The sequence below is a fragment of the Dysidea avara genome, chromosome 8 (genome assembly GCF_963678975.1).
Source record: "Dysidea avara chromosome 8, odDysAvar1.4, whole genome shotgun sequence".
Lineage (NCBI taxonomy): Eukaryota > Metazoa > Porifera > Demospongiae > Dictyoceratida > Dysideidae > Dysidea > Dysidea avara.
In genome coordinates, this window is record NC_089279.1 from 9572575 (window position 1) to 9593836 (window position 21262).

Sequence of the window (21262 nt, forward strand, 5' to 3'; positions counted from 1 at the left end):
CACCTTTTACCTTAGGATATCCACTCACATCTTGAATAGTATACACATCACAAACAATAAGATGTCCATACTGTGTGGGAAGAACACAACACCCAAGTTGACCTTCAAGTACCAGATACACTAGTAATAAAAAAAGATAGCTCCATCTCACCATAGATAGTATACTCTCACCTTCATCATTTCCTCAATGTCTCCATGAGGTAGACCATGCCCCTAAAGTTCCTCCTCTGCTGCTGCTGCTTCTTCTTCCTTCTATGGTGTGCGCTGGACATGTGGGACTCTGACTGTGAGGGCACATCAGATGGGTGCTTAGCAAGTTATTCGCAGCTTTAATATCAAGTTGCTTTGTTCCAAGATTCTGCAGCTGAGAAAGCTTGCTGTTAATTGACTTAAAATAGAATTGGGAAGACTAAAGAGCTGCCATACCTGGATTGTCAGTTTGTGTTTGAAACCGGCAATCTAGTGGCTGGTCCTGCATGGTTGCTTACCTGCCACGTACAAACATAACAACGACAACGCCGGTCTCCTTCTCCAACAAACTTGACCAACAGGGAGGGAAAAAAGGACACTGGCAGTCACTGGCAGCCTCAAAGCCGGCCTGGACAAGTTCACTTGCAAGTTCAGTCTTGACAAGCAAGCCTCCACTAGTGCAACTGAAACCATCCTGTCAGCTGCAACCACTCACCAGAATGGGATTACTCGTTCGGAGTGCTTCCGGCGTGGTACTTCATCTTACAGTTTCCGTGAACAAAATACATAGACCTGGTGACCTCTTGCTAGCTAATCTTGGACCGTATCTTGGATGAGCTGTAAGACAGTAGCTACAATGATCAGGGTCGTAGGGAGGGGGGGTTCCGGGGGGTTCAGGAACCCCCCCTGTAAAATTTAGACTTCTGCAAGCAGGATCCTAACACACCATTTAGTGTGGCAGGACAAAATGAGTGAGCAATATAGTGTAGCTAATGGCACAGCACAACAATTGATAAAACTTACATTCATCTCTCAGGGAAGGATTTACAGAGGTAACATGAGCCCTCTTCAAAACTTGTTAAAAAGATCGATATACTCTAATAGAGCAGTCAGGTATATACTCTAATAGAGCAGTCAGGTATACTCTAATAGAGCAGTCAGGTATACTCTAATAGAACATGCATTTAAATATCCATGTCCATATGAAGTTTTTCAGACATTCCAACATTAAATGCAAAACTTAGCATGACCTTATACTGCTATAGCTTTGGTGTGCATTGTTTAAAGATATAGAGCTCCAGTAATTTATCACTTGTGTCAAGTTATGCAAAATGAATTCATGCTATCAAGAGTTAATAATAACTCTTGATGCTATGCATATTTGTATAGTTATATTGTTTTGATTGTCATTTGTATCAGTGGATTCATGGCTCCTATACCACAGTGAGATATAACCATCACTTACAGATTACTATATGTGTCTCTATGTGTTATGCTGTCTGTTTCCACTAGGTGACTTTACTGAGTCTAGTACTACCTTCATCCCAGGGGCACTTAATGCATCATAATTAATGTACTTTTTGCATAAAGTATAGCAATTTGCTGAGTTTTGATTTATTAAAATATTGAAAGTCTCTCAGCGGCTGGGGGCTGCGCCCCCAGACCCCTGCTTCTAGTAACTCAATGCTGGTGCTGGAACCCCCCTTCAAAAAATCCTGGCTACGCCCCTGCAATGCATTCATCATGAGTCATTCTACAGTGTTCCCAACGTTACATTCTACCTCGAATTCTACATTTACAATTTATTATAATCGACGCTGAGCTTTAAAAAGAAAAACGCTGAGCCTTATCAAGGAGCCGAGAATTTACGTTACAATATCCGATTTCCTTGAATCGTTTATTTTGGGCGGCGATTTCACCAAGGATTCAAGTCACTAAGACCTCGCTGAAGACTCATCTCCAGTTTGGCGATCTTCCGTAAAGTTTCCGACCTGTTTTATCCGGATATACAGTGACTGTTGTACAGCAGGTATTACTGTTTCAGTGTAGTATTCAGAGTCTCGCGTAGCCAGACCGCTCTTCCCACCCCCACATAAAAAGGTGCTAGATAACGTCTGGCTACGCGTTCATATTGGCCCAAATGCTGTAAATTATGCCTGTTTCAACCTCGAAATTCTTGATCGTCACTTGAGTGTTTTTGTTTGTTTGTTGTTTTTTTTTGTATAATTTTTCACACACACTCTCAGACATCTTCCCTCCACAGCTGGATGGAGGGCCCAGTAGCAGAGGACAGTTTGCATTATATCACATGAGTATTAGTGAACCAAACAGTCTCACGTGGCCAAACTGCTTTTTCTCTCTTTGTCATTGTGTAGCAAGAAAAAAGGGTCTGGAACAGTTCAAATCCCACAATCGTCTTGACACATCACGAGGCTATGTCACAAGTATACAACCCATGCACTTAAACTCTGTTGTAATAAGACTACCACAGCAGCACAACAATAAACAAAGAATTAACTTAGTTTACGCTATAGTCTGGTCTGATATCAAACATGTCACAGCTACGTATGGCTACAACTAACTAGTATTCATGTTACGGTATGTGATTGTTAACATTACACTCAAATTCACAAAATGCACGATTATTTTACCCTAGTGTGTACAAATTATGTGGACCTCATTCAATAATTGGTATAATTTACACTATAACGTAATTGCTGGCACTTGCAGAAGACAGGATTTTGTGTTATCATGTAACAGTAACACAGTGGTGGAAAAGGCTTAGCCACATAGCTTCAAGCTTGCATGTGTCATTGTCTTTGAGCAGCATTGATTGGACTGACTTGGCACCAATGACAAGATTCTTCCCACTATATTATTGAATCTAAATGTTCACTGAGACTATCTTGAAAGTTTGAAATGAATGCACAATCTTGGAATGTACATACCTGTACAGCCTACATATAAGCCTGTCCTACCAGTGCAAGATTTTTGAAATTTTACTTTAACATTGTCTGCCTTAGCCACAGAGTTACCGGTGTTGGACTTTTTCAGTGGACTGTAAAATCATCTGCAACAGCATTTCACTTGTGGGAAAGCTCTTGATCTTAGGTTAGGTGTTAGATGCGACATTTCTGATGTTACTTTGGTATATAAATGCTGAGTTCAATTGGTCACTTGTCATGTAAATTCTAATAAAACCCAACCCAACTTAAACACCTATAGCTAGCTACCAAGTGATCTGCAAACATCACACCTCCTTATAAAACCACTTATAGTTAGTTTTATGTCAGTTAACCTAATAAATTTCATTACAATCGTAACAATTTTGCCCACGTGGGTGCGTAAGGACAAACATAGGCAGATAGGTACAAACACACACATTTTTATGAAAAATATTTCAGTAAACCAAGCATGCACCCACAGCCGGCCAAAGGGTGCATGCCTAGTTTAAATGACATGTTTGGCTTTGCAAGCCGCCAGAAATAACGAATCCCTTCAAAAGGGGCATGGCCTGTACTTATGCGAAGGAAAATGAACGGAAGCTCAAGGCTTTCTCAAAATAATCCACATGAGAAAAACATGATAGATACACTATAAAACAACCGAGAAGATACTTCTGTGCATAATTTACAGTTTAAAGTGGTTTGTTAGAGTTACGCTTCCTTAGCAGTGCAATGGCGGATCCAGGATGGGGCATTTGGGGCAAATTCCCCCCCCCCTTCAAGAAATTGCATACAAGATCGAGATACTCTAATAGAGCAGTCAGTTACTCTAATAAAGCAGTCTCAATGTTCATGAGGCAGTGTAACTTACCTATGAAGCTATAAATAGGATTTTATTTTACATAACAGACGTGATATATTTGGTAAAGGATCACTAGCTATTATTGTTGTGACCTTGCAGTGCATTGCAATGTAATTACCCAATTACAAAATAATTCATGAATTACAAAAGGCTAAGTACAGTGTTGAGAGGCTCCTGTTGAAAAATCTTTGGACTGTCTGTAAACATAATATTAATATTAGGGATTATGGAGGTTTGGACTTTTTTCTGGCCAATAATATCACACAAAAACCAGCTTCACAATACTATCCTGGTGCCTTGGCAGTAATAATTAAAAGCCCAAAAGTGCCTTCAGTACGATCCTAAATGCTTCCAATAGGTACAGTAAACTATCAATTATTGGGAAATATGATTTTCGAACAATTGTCACTCACTTCATAGAAATCCCAACAGCTTAGGTTATTGTACCACAAAATAGCTTACACTAAGCAGCAATTACCCTCCAATAATCAGGTACATAATTATGTAGGATTAATAGTGTGAGAGCTGCAGCTAATAGTATGCTTGCCCTGAAAAATGCAATGTTCAAACAAAGCTATTCATTTTTGAACATTGCATAGAAAACAGAGAGGATTATAACTAGTCTTGTTGATCTGACATTGTGTGGCAATGCTTAGCAGCATGCGTAAGCATGCCAAGTTGGGGCATACCCCCTAAGATTTTCAAAGCTTGGATGTGAGTATTTTGACACCCCCAAAACTTCAACAGCCATGACATTGTTACATTGTTAAGCCACATACACAATAAATCTGTAATAATAACATTATGATGATTTGATATGTAGTGATCCAATTGCATCTATAAATTATTGTCATTTACTGCAGTACATTTAAAACCCCTTTAGAGGCCACTAAAACAATGTGTGAACATGTTGGAGAATGGTGCAGATTGCACTTCATTGAAAGGTGCAAGGTCGATTCCCCCAAGTCAGCGACTTTTTTTGCTTTATTGAACCTTTTAGGTACACCTTTTAAACAGCTGTTCAACTGTTCTATTAGAGTTACTAACTGTTCTATTAGAGTATATCGATCTTTTTTAGCGGAAAGCAGCCGGCCATCCTTGACAGGTTCATAGGTAATTGGGTGGTATTGGTCGGTAAATGTCCGATGGCTGACCATTATAATCCACTCTGATAGAACCCAATTTTTTTCAAATTTGTATTATACCTGTGTTTATTAGATATCAATGACCAAAAAATTATTTCAATATCTTTAGCATGGAGGCCAGAGTTTGAACCTTACAATTTTTGGCAGTATTTTCAGACACCTTTTATTTAGCCATGCTCACCAGTAGGTTGTATGTTTCTGCAACCAGTGCTAAAGCACAGGAACTGGTAAATATATACCTTGCATGTGTAAAACTCTACTTTTAAGTTGATTCCAAGGATATCTCGTTGGCACACTGTACGTTTAGCTCCTACAAGAAGGAGATGCAAGTGAAAACAATGAATTAGTGAAAAGCTGCCTCCTGACCATTCCTGTTAGTCTAGGTGACCCACCACAAATACTACCATAAAAATTAAAAGGCTTTACCTTGTATGAGTGCATAAAGTAGTGGAATTTCAGCATAAGTGTACATGTTTGTGCACCCATATAAGGTAGAAAAAAGTAAGCCTTTTATATTTTAGGATGGTATTTGTGGTGGGCCACCTAGACTAACATAAATTATAGGAATGGTCAGGAGGTTGCTTAATTCTCATTACTTCATTTTATCACTTTTCGTGCATCTCCTTTATGTAGGAGTTAAAAATAGTAGCTGCAGCTCTTACAATATTAATCCTACATATCTGATTTTTGGGGGATAATTGCTTCTTACTTTGTAGTACAATAACCTAAGCTGTTGGATTTCCATGAAGTGAGTGGTAACTGTTCGAAAATCATATTGCCCGATAATCGATAATTCACTCTAGTTACAAAATTTTTATTCATAGAATTTTCTATTGCCTACCTGCCTGCCCACCTGCCTGCCTGCCCACAGACTACCTGCCTTCAAACAAGCATAACTCAATAACGGTTAAGGTTACAGGCTTCATTTTTTTCACTGTGTGACATTGTTTCATCCCAAGATGTGCCTTTTGGCATACTGCAGTAGGACTTACAATTGTCCTCCTTTGTGTCCCATTTCTTTTTGCTAACAGCCCAAGGTGTCTATTGCAGTAGTGCGATGCATAGTTTCTCATTTGTAAACAGGAATCATCCATATTTTACATGGTGACTGGATTGATTGCAGACACTACTCTCCATTCGTATCACTGTGTAACAAGCTGAAATAGGTAAAAGCAACACATATCGCCACTTGTCTTCACTTTTGAGTCAGTAATTGATAGTTGGGGCATGCAAATTGTCTGTATTTTTCATGGTGACTGGATAGATTACAGAGATGTTTCTCCTACTGTTCTTCCTTTGTAGTGCTGTGTAACAGGCTAAGCATAGCTGAAAGCGAAGTAAAATGGCCACTTTACTATTTGATAGCTGGGGCACACAAACGTTAACCATTTTTTTTGATGTGTTAACAAAAAAAGTAAACAAAACAAGTATAAGAAAACTTAGGAATTTTAAATTTGATTAGGGATATGATAGAAAAAAAGTATGGAAACAAGGGGGGTCATCTACACCTGCAGATATACTAGTGGACGTTTAATCGCTATACCCACTACTGAATTGGGGATAGCTAAATATCCACTAGTATATCTGTAGGTGTAGGTAATTTTTAAATGTCCACTAGTGTAACTGCAGGTGTACGCGACTTTGTTCCCTACTTTTTTCTATGATCCCTAATCGAACTTAAAATTCCTAGATCACAGTTGTGTAGGTAAAAGACGTCTGTGGCCTTGAGAATTGGTGAAGGTATAGTAGCGTGTTCTATGATGGCTTGGACAACTACTAATGACAGTGTGAAAGCACATAACATTTACAAAGATGTTGTTCACTTACAACTTGAAAATGTGTGTACAATCAAATCCATTAGTCTGTTGCAGTATGGTTTCTTCTCAAAGGTCCCCAATGGGATAGCCACAATTCACGTGTCTAGAATAGCAAGCACTTTACACTAGAAGATTGTAAAAAATGATATTAAAAACTAATGGGATAGATGTGATAACGAAGAGGAAAATGATGAACATGCTGCAAGTCATGAAAACAATGAGTAAAGTTTAGAGCCTTCACCAAATCAGGAAAAAGAGTTGGTTAGCTAAGATACTGGAGCCCACTACAGATGAGAAGACAAATTTCAGATTAACACATTCATAAACGGGCAATTAGGAGTCTGATCAATACTTTTGGTACCTCAAAGTTGGTCTTGAAACAAACCCTTTGGAATGGTGGGAAATGCACAATAAAGAATTGTGAAGTTTAATAACTTAAACTGAGTTAATTGGCGAACAGCGTACATGATAGCTGGTATTCAGAGTACTGGTATGGTACTCACAACCGCAAAGAATAGTGTGCCTGTATAGCTGGATAATCTGGTTTTGGGTGCCTAGTTGTGAGCGTTGCTTGGTCACCGCATTTGACTTGCTGACTCTTGAGAAAGAGGAAGCAGTTCCTCAGCATTAATAACACTATTATTAAATGGCTTTTTAAATATGAGCAAGAAAAAAAGCGGAAGTCACAGAAGAATGCAAGAGTGGAATCCTTCTAGTACAACCCGAGGCACCCGTTTTGTTTCAGCATACCCACCTAAGCTGCAGGTTCAGCTGCTACCCTGCCAATGGCCCAGGAAGATATTAATTATTTCAAAAATCATTCTAGCTCCACAGCCAGCGTAGTGCCACTTTAATCAGCTACAGCAGACGAACCTGCAAAAGTATCCCCAGCATATTGGCAGTGACTGTGACTCATGACAGAGAGAAGAATGTAAGAGAATGAATGCCCAGATAAGCAGAGGCAACATGCCTGTGGTTTATAACAACAGTCAGACAAGGATATAACTAACCAAAGAGGATTATAGTGTAAGTAAAAGAAGGAAGTACCCCACACCAAGGAAGGAAGTACACTTGTAGGAATAACCCTGGCCAAGGAAACACTCCTGTAGAGTTGGTCTGGTATTGTAAGTTATAATGTACAATATTACTGTTGCAGCCAAACGCTCTAATATGTCAGACAGTACGAGTGGTTGCTAGGGTTGTTACAAAAGGGAGTCCATGCATTACAATTAAAAGTGTGGCTGCCTGTACATGTAGTCACTGCTTCATCTGTGTTGTCGTCATTGCAGTGCTGAGCTGGAAGCTTGTTTTGATAGCATTTCATGTTGTCGATTGGGTGGTTTTGGAAACATGTTGGGAGTGTATTTTAGATTATGACTCCCCACCCTCCCCCTACTGAGGATTGTGGTGACCTCTACTGGGAAAAGCGAGGCCTGTGGTTACCTCAACTTGGTAGAGGCTTCCCTCAACTAGGTACAGGGTAAGAGTGAGGTCTTCAGCTGCAGTCATCTTTAATGTAACACATGAACATACAAATGTAAAACTCAAGTAAAAAACTGCTTTATCTCCCTTGTAACCAAACCAAATGGTACCATCACCTTTCTTTTTTACTATGGGAGTGCTTGCCTGTATTGTTCAGTTGTAATGTTCAGTCCAGTTTAGCTACAAAATATGAAAAATCAAAAAAACGGTATATTGAGTTCACCCATTCCTTTTGTGTTACTTCAATATTGGTGGTTACCTCAGACTGCATCCCAGTGTACATACAAAAGTGATAACATGTTATAACTTTCAATAAGGTAGTTATTGTGCAGGTTTTAAAATACAGCACAATCAATACATTTTCCTGTCAGTCTTCTTTCATGCATTTTCAGTAGCAGTTGGTATTGCTCCTGGCACAGGGTATTTGAACCATGATTAAATGCATTTGATGTTATTAGCTCTTTTGAGTAAAGTGAGGTTTGTGGTTACCTCTACTGGGTAAAACAAAGAGTTGTGGAGGTCTGTGGTTACCTCTACTGGGTAAAGCGAGCTATGTGGATATCTCAACTGGGTACAGGGTAAGAGTCAGGTCTGTAGTCATCTCTAATGTAAAATATAAAAATTTTAAATGTGAACTTGAAGTAGGAAGTGCTTTATCTCTTTTGTAACCAAACCAAGATATTACTGTCACCTTTATGCTTACCTCTATTGTCAGTTGTAATGTTCAGTTCAGTTTGGCTACCTTATGGAACGATCAAGACAGTATATCGAATTCATTCTTATATGTTAGTCCAACAAAAAATCGGTCAAACAGGGTCCCAGTGTATGAAGATAACAAATATTAATAAGGTAATTATTGTATAGGTGATACGGCACAACCAGTACATTTTCCTGTATTCTTTACACGTTTCAGTAGCAGTTGATACTGCTCTATTCGAATCATGGCTAGAATGCATTTGGCCAGTCATTCAATCCTTCGCCTACACCTACACGTAGCAGAGACTAACAGTGCAACCATCACATGGATAAATGTCTGTTCTTCAATTGGTCACTCAAACCTAGAATTTATTGAAAAGTAAAGAGTTACTGCCTGTTGAAGTAATTATTGTCTTGTGGTTATGTTGGCTGTAGTTGCAGGTTAAACATGTTAGCAGCGAGCAATAGGCATGAATGATTTCACAACCACATCTTCATGTATAGGGAATTGTATACAGGCAAATAACATGTGTCAAGACACAAAAGGCCTGGAATCTTGTAATGTTACATCTAGTTCCAGCTATGTTAGCACTGTAGTACCTGGTATAATCGTGATTGAGACCAGTCCCTTATATATTTACTGTATCACAATAACAGAGGAGCATCCTCAATTTTTCTTTGGCAACCTGTTTACCCTTAGTACAATATAGCGGGTTTTTACTGCACCTATAATTTATCACGGATCTTAAAAGCACGACACAAATTTCCACAAATGGAGCTATCCACAAAAATAAAATCCGCTGATTTTTATTTTGATTATTAGAAATGCGTTGAAAGAGGAGATGGAAGCATTGTTAAGCAGTTATAAACATGGCTGCCATGTTTATAAAGATATTTTGGACTCTTGTCATTGGTGAGAACTTACTTGCATTTTATAAAAGTGGGATACAGTGGAACCTTATCCAAACTAATTGGGGGGAAAGAGTGTTCAGATAATCGAAAGTACGTAAGATCGAACATCCATACATTTATATACTGAGCTTTGCTCAACTACTCTAATAAAGCATACACTTTTTGACAAAATACCCTAATTGAGCAGTCGATTTGGTGTTTGGATAATCGAGAGTTCGGTTAATCGGTGTTCGGATAATCGAGGTTCCACTGTATGTGCCACTGCATGACGACCCAACAGTAGTGAGGCACCTACTGCGCCTTCTCAAGGATATGCAGTTTGTTTTCATTTCATGGTGGCACAACAATACATATTGAGTTACAGGGCAAAATGTTGAAAACACGAGATAAAATAAGCACAAATTAGTTACCGTGGCTAGTCACTGTTTGCAAAAGTAATGTCTTCGTAGTGAAAACCTCCTATACGGTAATAACAGCTACCCTGTACTGGAGTGGTTCAATATGCCATCATTATAGGAGTTAGCACAAGGAATGTGTAATAGTGATAGTTGTAGAATAATCATGTTTATGGCTGATCAACACCAGTATTTAGCCAATCATTATTGTTTTAAGAACACGCAATTGAGACTAGTAAGTTATTCCATTTGGTGTGAGATTTTTTATATGATTTTTGGGCTGAATTCATGGATTATTTAGAAATAAAGTCTTTAATTCTGAGAGTCAACATGATGTGTATATTGATTGGTGCTTGATTGCTTGTATCCTGTGTGTATTTGACTATTGAGAGGATCAAAAGGCCCTTCATGATCAACATCAATGTGTTGTAGGAGGTACTGCTTCGACACAGTTCATAGGGAGGCTTCTTACCTCGAGCTCAGTGCAGCTGGTGACAAATGGGATGGTAAGTAGCTAAAAACCAATGAATGTAGCCAAATAAGATATCCTCCAGCTTTCAAGGTTGTGTACTGTCTCTGGTATGTATAATTGGTGGACAACAGACTGTATAACAAATGAAACGTATGGATTGTTCCACAAATGCTTTATTCAGAAGTGATGGCGATATTTGTTGGCCTTTCTCACTTCTTGCACTCATATTGTACAGAAATAATAGCAATAAATTCTTTTAACCATATTAGATCTAGCAATACTCCACGGGATCAACTAACTCAATAATACCAGCTACGAAATTTTGTAAACATCTATATGAGATTCAAGATTTCTAATAATGTCATTTTTTTTACTCCAGCCTTAACAGCACTCCCTTCCACCCACACGTCTCTATGGAAACCAAGCTAGAAGAAAAACAAAAAGAAGGGAGAAAGAAAGAATTTATCTACAGAACAGACACCTAAAAGAACCCACAGAAGCTCAGGGAATGTTAGTGAACTGGTAGATGCCCCTCTGCAATGGCGAGATCTATTGCCGAGGCACACCAGGACGCTTAGAGCGTGATCGAGAACCAATAATATCATTACCTTGTCCAGATTTTACCAACAATTCAAACTTGTTGCAGATCTCTTGAATTTAGATCAGTCTGCCTCTTTCTACTCATGTGTCATGGATGGTTTCAAAGTTTGTTCCCATGACAATCCATTAGCGCTGTGAACCTGTAGGGTTTACTAAAACCGGTTATTGGAATAATTGGATATTGAACGGTTATTGTCTGATTGCAAATTAGCAAACATTATGGCACTAAACATGCCTGTTGGAAGGGCAATTGGAAACAGTAAAACGGAAATTGTCAAATCGTCATATAAATGTATCCTAGAGTGAAACCCATGTTTAGTAGCCACCTCTTTATAACCACCTTCTTATAAGGACCACAGGGGCGGATCCAGAGTTTGGAAAGAGGGGGGGGCACCTTGCTGAAAAACAGTTGAAGACCAAAAAAAAAAAAGGGTCACAACAATAATAGCTAGTTATCCTTTACCAAATATATCACGTCTGTTAAGTAAAATAAAATCCTATTTATAGCTTCATAGGTAAGCTACACTGCCTCATGAACATTGTGACTGCTTTATTAGAGTAATCGACTGCTCTATTAGAGTATATCGATCTTGTATGCAATTTCTTGAAGGGGGGGGGGGGGGGGGGGGCATTTGCCCCAAATGCCCCATCCTGGATCCGCCATTGGACCACCTCCATACAAAAACCACATTGTAATTATATCATTAGGAATAACATTATAAACACAGCTAGATCAAATAATAAAGATGTGTGGTCATCATGACGTATGTTAAGAGGAGTAGTCAATCATTGTTATTCCATTAATGGGCATAGTCTCAATCCAATCATGAAGTTACAGATATCTACTAAGCAAGTCTTTTTTGCTATACAAAAACGAAGTAAAAATTGCCTTGCTCTCCATACACAGTTGTGTATAGATTTTGTTAATTAGAGGTTTGTTTTGGGTGCATACTAAATCTTTAAACAATTTTTTTGTGGCATCTATATATACTGCCAAGCCTGGGAAATGTTGATACAGAAAATTAAGCCTTGATATGGCTTTATTGCATGAAGAAGACGACAACCAGCCTGATTGTGATAAAGGAAAAGACAAGACACAGAGAGTACACACTCGTCGGAACCCCAAAAAGCACAAGCCACTGGTGAGCTTGTTATTGTGTTGTAATATGGTGGCTGTGCCCTGCTTAAAGCAGGGCACAGCCACCATAAACTAAGCAGCTTAGTTTCGCCTCCAGCCTTGCGACTGTGATCAGGCAGGCAAGCTGGCAGACAAAAAATTTTAGTTTTAGTGATTCTGTGTTTTCTGGTTTTTAATGCTGTATTTGATGTAAATGGACTAATATTATAATTTTTGCTGCATAACATGCCTCTAGGATGATGTGGAATTTGTGACCAGATGTGCAAAAAGGGATCTTACAGCCTTTCCAATTGCATGTACTCGGCAATCCATAACTTGACTTGTGAGTATGATACCAGCCTGAAATTGGTCACTTTACACTCCAAACATAGCACTATTCCTGGATGTAATTTTAAGACAATAGATTAAACACATGATGAGCTATAACTCGTCAAACATGGAAATTTGGAAAGGCTATAAGACCCCTTTTTGTAGATCTGGTGACGTTTAGGTAGCACATGTCACTTTTGGGGCGATCCCTGCGTAAACAGTACTGCAGTATTGCTCATGTTTGATTACAGGCTGTGATTTAATGTAACACTAATACTAGCCTGTGCATATTATGTAAACAGAAGGTCTAAGACTATCTATTTCTATCACTATAAAAATTGAGAATTTAGTTTAGAATATTAGTTTCAATAGTTTGGAATATTTACTTTGGAGTTTAGCTAAATCCATACTTTCCTGCCTTAGAGAACCAACTTTGGTATAACACAATAGTCATATTGATTCAAAAATATACAAGTACCTGACTAAGAACAGTAATATTAAAATTTGAGGCAGTGATGCTGGCGACAATGATAAACAAGTTTGCTTGACCTTAATGCACCTATCAATATTATGCCCCACCACCCCCCTCCCAGGCAAGGGTGGGGGGAAGGTGGGGATTTGACTTTTTCAAAAATCAAATTCTCCAACCATGGGGCATGATGAGTAGTCAAATCCCCACGTAGTGTACTTTGGGAAAGTAGGTTATTCTTGCAGAAGGTGCATAGCTAATCAAGTCAAGCAAGTGCTAAACTTTTTGAACAGTCAAATTCCTCACTAGTGGGGCGATTTTTAAGGTCAAATTATATCAAATCCTCCCATGTATGCCCGGGAGGGGAGTAGTGGGGCTTAATATTGATAGGTGCATAATTAACCCATTGACGGCCAAATTCTCCAGGACCCCTGGTCGAATTGCCGAATCGCATCATACTAACCATCCAATACACAGAACTACTTAGTAACCATATGTCTAAATACTCGCTATAAACTAAGGAGGTCAACTGTACTGTTTTTGTTTACATAACAGTGAAGTTATCGAACAACAAAGTCTGAACTTCAGTAAAAACCAGCCCGAACAAATAACGGAATCCCAACTAGCTATTTACTAAGGTGTATTACACTCCAAAGAACTATTCTATACAGTTTACTTACAGTGTGATCCATTCCACAGCCAGTTTCTTCGTGGTTTGTCCCATTTCTGCTGTTGCTCATGCATATCTGCACTTGTGTCCACCATGCCACGTCTGAGATAAAGCAGCCGACTGTCGACTTTACCTGTCTCCATCGATGTATAACACTTTCTTTGTTATCAGCTACTAGGTTTTAAGTCGAAGAATAATTTAATTCGCCTATTATAACAGGTTACACTTTACGCTATTACAAAACAAACTCGCACTAGTCTGGGAAGGATTCAGTTATCCCAGAAATGGGACCTCTATGGCATGTCCATTTCAGTACTAGAGCATCTTGCTATGAACATGTTTTACAAGTTATAGCGAAGCTAAAGTTTATTCTATGAATGCCATGCCACCATATGGTGGAAGTGGCCGTTTATGGGTTAAGAATGTTAATGTCACTCAGATGGGTATGTGTGTGTATACATTTAAGATATGCTATAATAAATTTGGGGAGACCCTATAGCCTGATGTTGAGAGCATCCTGTTGAAAAATCCCAGGACTCTCTCTAAACTGTTCGTGACATAATATCATTGCATTAAAATATCATGTTTTTAGTTTATTATAGCTAAGCAGTATTAAGGAATTTCAAAGTAATTATGTGTTTATACAATTCATTGTGACATTTTCAGAGCGTTTCAAACACACAATGGATGCTAGTGCTGATCAAGTGATTATTCCCGTTTACCTCAGTTGCCCCGTCTGCCATCAACTGTACAAGAAACCAAAATCTCTTCCTTGTCTCCACTCATACTGTGAAGAATGCCTTGTGAAGTTGCAGGAAGGATCTGACTTGATTTGCACAGTATGTAAACAGACAACTCAAGTTCCTTCCGATGGAGTGAAGCAGTTACCCAATCATCTTTTCCTCACTCGTCTTGCTGATGACATGACAATAAAGCAGAAGATAAATCGAAATGAGGAAACACTATGTACTGCTTGTATTAGAAAGAGTCCAGTAACATCATTTTGTAGTGACTGTGCTACACTGATGTGTCAGGAATGTAATGAGTATCACAAGTACAGCAGTGACAAGCAAGGTCAGTGTGATACAGCTTGATGAGATACGGTCTGAGAAGAAAGATGTCAAATTACAACTAAAGTCAACAAAGAAAGTTCAGTGTCAAGATCATGATATGGATCTACTTTTCTACTGTGAAACATGTGACCAGTTGGTATGTCACTATTGTACTACAAATGAACATGCAGGACATGAACATGGTTCTGTGAAGAAGATGGCAAAGCAACATCTAGACAAGATGGATGAAGTTGTTAAACCAGTAGATGATATTATTAAAAAATTAACCACAAGTGAGGAGGAGATCTCTTCTACCAGTAAGAAGATTGAATCACAGGCTGCTATAGTTGAAAAAGAAATAGACACTTACTTTGACCAGCTTGAACAAAAATTAAAGCAACAAAGAAAAGATCTAAAGAAAGAGCTATGTGAAGTATCAACACAAAAGATGAAAGCAGTTTTACTACAACAACAACAACTTCAACATGTACGAGTACAACTTGAGTGTGTGAAAAAATTGAATGAGGTAGTGAAAAATGAGTCATATCACCAAGAAGTGTTGTATATGAAAAAACAAGTATTGGAAGATGTGAAGAGATTAGAAAAAAGCTACAAACACCTAAACACTAAACCAATAGAATTGGCACACATGAAATTCAGCAAAGAATATGAGGAGTCTATTCCGTACTTTGGTAATCTGTCTTATGGTGATAATTCCTCATTTAGTACTGCAATTGTATACATTCCAGCCTATGGACAGGTTGGTAAGGAGGTAAAATTCACTGTTATAACCAAAGATGACAATCATCATCCTAGCAGAAAAGGTGGTAGCAAAATTGCTGCTCAAGCAAAGCCAAGAACAGAAGATTTTATAACAGCTGAAGTTAAAGACAACCAAGATGGCAGCTATACAGCCTCCTTTGTACCCACCCAACCTGGAGAGGTGGAGGTCACAGTAACTATTAATGGGGAGAGTATTAACACATGTCCCCTCAGTGTTCAGGTACACCAGTACACTACACTAGATAAACCTAGCAAGATAGTGAATGATGATGGAAAGATGGGCCACCCATGGGGTATTGCATTTGGCAAGGATGGTGTGTGGGCAGTAGTAGATAACTCTAACCATTGTGTGTGCATATTTGATAGCCAAGACAAACTAAATAGGAAATTTGGATCTAATGGAAATGGAAATTACCAGTTTAGTAGTCCCTTAGGGATAGCATTTGATGCCAATAACCACTTGTATGTGGTTGATAATAGTAACCACAGGGTACAAAAGTTTGACATCAATGGTGGCTATTTACTACAGTTCGGCAATAGAGGATCAGGTGATGGTCAACTATCCAATCCAGTAGGTATCACAGTGTATAATGATAGAGTATTTGTTGCTGATAATAGTAATAACCGCATCTCAGTGTTCCAGTGTGATGGTCAGTTTAGTAACACTTTTGGGTCAGATCATTTGGACAATCCCTATGATGTAGCAGTCACCAATAACAATCAGGTACTTGTTGCTGACTGTGGTCATCACTGCATCTCCATCTTTACTCTTGATGGTAACTATGTGAACAAGATTGGTACACAAGGTAGTGATAGGGGTCAACTGAGCAATCCATCTGGTCTGGCTATTGACTTATATGGCTTTATATTTGTAACTGATGGTAACCATCGTGTATCAATCTTTGACAAAGATGGTGTCTTCATACACTGCTTTGGATCCAGTGGCTCTAGTGCTGGTCAGTTTTCATATCCTCGTGGAATAGCCTGTAGTCCAAATGGTAGTATTTATGTCTGTGACAATAACAACAAGAGGATCCAGATTTTCTCTGATTATTAACAACAACTTGTTCAGTACAGATGTTTGTAACATTTTCTTTTTGCTATAGCAGTCTTTTTGTAGTAGAATATACTATACATACATGTAGTTTGTTGTTTTACAAACACATTGTTTATTTTACATGTCACATCATTTATTAAGTAATGTAGTCACTAATAGTAACAGTTATAGAGAATTTGCACAAATGGTAATTACTAATAGTAAGTTGTCACAAACTTCATTATATAAGAGTGTACAAATACTGTAAAGGGAACAAAAGAGTTAGTTGCAATGTGTAGCCAGCTGTCTGACAGTAAACATTTTGATCATTACCTCTGTATAAAGACACAATAGTCTAATTCTTGTGGTCAAGTGACCACTTTCACTCCTTTCTTTATTCAGGCCTCAATTTCCTCCACAGTATGCGAGACGTCTGTTAGTAGGTCACAATCAGTAGCTGTGATCACTACATTGTCTTTATGTACCTGAAGAACAAATCCACCACAGATGTATGTATATGATATATCCACACCTTCTAACTTATCCCTTACCCCACAGATTTTTCCAGCACCTCTTTGTGTTATAGCAACACACCTGCCACATATACAAGGGTAGGAAACATGCTGACAGCCACCACAAGAATAGCACAGATGCTGAAACAAACTCCAATTCTTTTTATTCCTTAATTCCCGGCTTGATAATACACATCACCTAGAACTTATACACTCATATACAACTGTAGAAACTTTTTTATTAATGTAGAACACGCAGTTGCAAAAATGGCATTACTAGCTAAGTCTTTACCCATATGGATTGGCTGGTAAGATTTAATGACTTCATTGTGTATTCAAGGACAAGAAGGCCCTCCATGCTATGAAAGTATAAAAACCATTGTACTACCAATTGTGACTGTCTCTTAGTTAGGCTTAAAGCCAAATTTAAAACTAATGTGGACAAAAGTGACAAAAACACCAAACTTTTTCCACATATGTAGTACAACCTTAACTTTAATTTTTTGATAGGATCCATCTTATTCTAAAAAGGGCCTTTCCATAAAAGCATTTTTAGTTATGTAGCTAAAGAATTTTCAAAATCGGCAAGCCATATAAGTGCTAGTTTTGTTCTATTTTATGAAAGAGAACATTATGCAGGGTTGAAGATCAAAACAACAGCTGATAAACAGTAATATTACTCTCACAAGCTGTATTCAATGCTGACAAGTAATTTTTTCATTCATACTGACTGTTACTGGATCTGCGAAAAGGTACCTTTTCCACACACAAAATTTGATCCATTTTTTGAATTTTGAAGCTTCATAACTTTTTGATCATGGCATATAATAGCCTGAAATTTTCCATGGTGTAACTACAGTATCTGGCTGCATTCTGGTACTACCAACTAATCAATGAATTGCGGACATGAACCGGTACAAATGGTTGCCGGTCACTTGTCAGTCAATCACATTTGGAATTGAATGAGTAGCTAAAATCATAGATTTATAAACTCCAGGTAGCTAGCTCCCCTACCTGACAGCATCCAATATTCTTCACAAATTTGAACTCCGGTTTATAAATGATCACCACTTCTTGACTAATCATTCAACTATTTGAACAAACTTGGTAATGTTAGCTAGAGTGCAGCAATAGCTAAGCAGCTGAAATACTTGATGTTCACTGAAGACAGTGTACGCCATCCTCTGTATCTCACCCCGAGTCTCACGTACAGTTATTACTTAGAACAGTTGTATATTGAGTCACTTTACCTTTGTCTTCCTGATGACTTCATGGCCTCAATATCATCTCATGGTGGACTAGTCCACGTTGTGTTGCGTGTGAGATCATTGACCAGTGAAGGTATTATTGTACTGCTAAAGAACTCTCCTAATCTGCTGACATTTCATGCCTTTAGTGATAGTGATGCATTTGAGTTTCTGGATCAAGATCTTGAAGCCACTCTTCTAGTGATGATATCCAACCAAAAGCTATTCAAATGTGGCAGTTTTGAAGTGGCTAGAATTGGTTGTCGTGTTGATATGGAGTGCAAATGCAAAATTTACGCAGACTTGGTGTCATTTTGGCATGCGGTATAGTTAATCTTGTAACTTTTAACACTGTACAATGTTAGTACTATATTAATTTGCGAAAGAACATTGTGCTCAGAATTAGAAAAAAAGAATGCATGCTTACTGATTTTATACGTAATGCCATAATACATACAACCAGACTCCTTCAAACATTGTAACAGTTTTCTTCAGGTCTACATAACTGGCTTCTGTATGCATTCATGAAAGAAAAGCTTCACAGTGATCATGTCAGCCTGGTTGTCATGTCATTAGGTGTGTGTTTTAGTAGAGCAGTGTTCAACTACTCTAATAAAACACACACTTAATACTCTAATAAGACAGTCATTTCTACCAATCAGACAATGGAGGGAACACTGTAAATTGAACCTATAATAACAATTTTCTAAAAACTTGTCTAAGGGTTCTATTTCATTATCATAAAGGAATATAATATTGAATGATCCTGGCTAGTAAACAACTGGTATGGTCTTCAACCAATTGCAAGCTGGCCCTGCATGCTTTACAGGTATATGGAAGATGTTCATGATATCTCTTGAACACAGGGTGCTGGCTACACATGCCCTGTTGTTAAGTTGTCCTGTCATTATATACGTCGACATGTTCTTGTTGTATGTGACATAATTAGTCAAACTTGGAAATCTTCATGAAAATGCTAAAAGACTCTTTTTCACAAATCTGGTCACAACTTAGAAATAACTGCAGACCTAGTTCCATGCTTCAATGACCATATAATGTGGTCATCAATTAATCAGGGAAGAGTCCTACATACATGAATGGGACAAAGCTATAGCTGCTGGGGAGGAGGACTGACTATAATATAGACCTGCATCTCTAACTCAATTGTGTACTGCATGCATGCATATGCAAAACTCAGTCTAGAACATACAATGTATTATCATTGACTTAATTGGCAGAAGCTCTAAATTAATTCAAGTCCATGTGTATCTGCCTTATTCTAGAGATAGGTGGTTTACAAATTAAGAATGTGCGTAGCTATACGGTATTGGAAAATATTGAGTCCTTCCTTATGAACAGATCTCAACAGGTTACATTAAATGGCCAGCTGAGCAGTACAACCCAGGTATTCAGCTGGGAATTTTATATTTCTTGTTATTGTTACATGCCTGATAAAACAAATTAAAGCTGAACAGTGTACATGCTGGCAACTTTGATACACTATTCATTCATGATAAACACTTTGATAAATTTGGTGGAACAAATTCATGAAATGCTATTCTACAATTATTTTAATAATTTATTAATCATTGTACAGTTTTAATTTTTGTATAAATTATAAGTTATAGTGCTTCTGTTTCACTTGATCTTGTACAATTGCAAATACTCTCCAATCTGCATAAATCATTAGTTTATTTTTTTATTATTTTTATTAATGCTTTAGAGCACAAGTGCTGAAAGTCTGTAAGTTCATGTGCTATATGTAAAATCTTCAAAGGAGTTGAATCGTCAGGTACGTACTATATTTAAAAGATTGAATTAAAAATTGTAGCTATATACAGGTTGTAAAATTATTGCTATTTTAGATTTAAAAACTGATCTCAAATACTTTTACAAATTATCAAACATTAATGAAAAAAGTAAGAGTATGCAAAACATGTAGAAAAGTAATGATTTTAAAGATTCTATTTGTTAGATTCCACATGAAATTTTCATGCATGGGATTCCAAACATTTAGTACAGGATTCCAGTTGGTGCCATGCAGACCCCGGCCCTCACAATTACCACAATATTATTATTAACGCTTTACAGTGACCAGCACTGAAGGTCTGACAGCAACTTGCGCTGCAGCCTTAGGATTACCTAACCTATTGTCTTGAGTTATTGTCAGTCTCTCTCTATACAAAACAGGTGACCATACGTATGTTTTTTCCAAAATCCTAATAGAACACACACCTAAACACCACCTTAGGAAGCTCCCCCAACCACAAAAGAAGCCTTAGAAATTAATTAGGAAGAAGTTTAGGTCCACTGGAAAATAAGGAATGAATAAAAGAACTTTTTAAGTTTCTGAAATATGCCATTTTGTCCTTCTTATTATTTTTCCCCACTGGGCTAGAGCAAAATGTGAGTACTTTTTGGGGATAAAACTACATAACTTTCCTTCCTATGTCTTTCTTCATGTCCATGACCTATTTTTAAATGCATATTACAATGATAACACAGCAAATTTGCTTCTTATAGGTTCACTTTGCCATTGATCTTCTGACTTAGTTTCTGCAAGGGTGACCAATGTGTTAATTGTAAGTATCCAATCTATTTATGTTAACAAGTTCATTTGGAAACCTTATATCATTACCTATATTTAACCACAGTATATTAAGTTCATACCAGAACAACAATGTTGTTGTCTACCACTGGGTACTTGACTTATTGTGATCACATAGGTGCACAGATCAGAAGCCATACTA

The 21262-nt window shown here is 37.9% G+C and overlaps 1 long non-coding RNA gene and 1 pseudogene across 1 annotated transcript; one reads left to right on the forward strand and one right to left on the reverse strand.

The window, feature by feature from the left end:
• Positions 1-1857: 1857 nt before the first annotated feature.
• LOC136264139 (E3 ubiquitin-protein ligase TRIM71-like) lies at positions 1858-16977 on the forward strand (annotated as a pseudogene).
• A 45-nt stretch (positions 16978-17022) lies between these two features.
• Positions 17023-18124, reverse strand: LOC136264140 (uncharacterized). Its single transcript, XR_010704978.1, has 3 exons — positions 17558-18124; positions 17305-17464; positions 17023-17238 (listed from the first exon to the last, which is right to left on the reverse strand). It is a non-coding gene; the product is annotated as an uncharacterized lncRNA (long non-coding RNA).
• Between the last annotated feature and the right edge of the window lie 3138 nt (positions 18125-21262).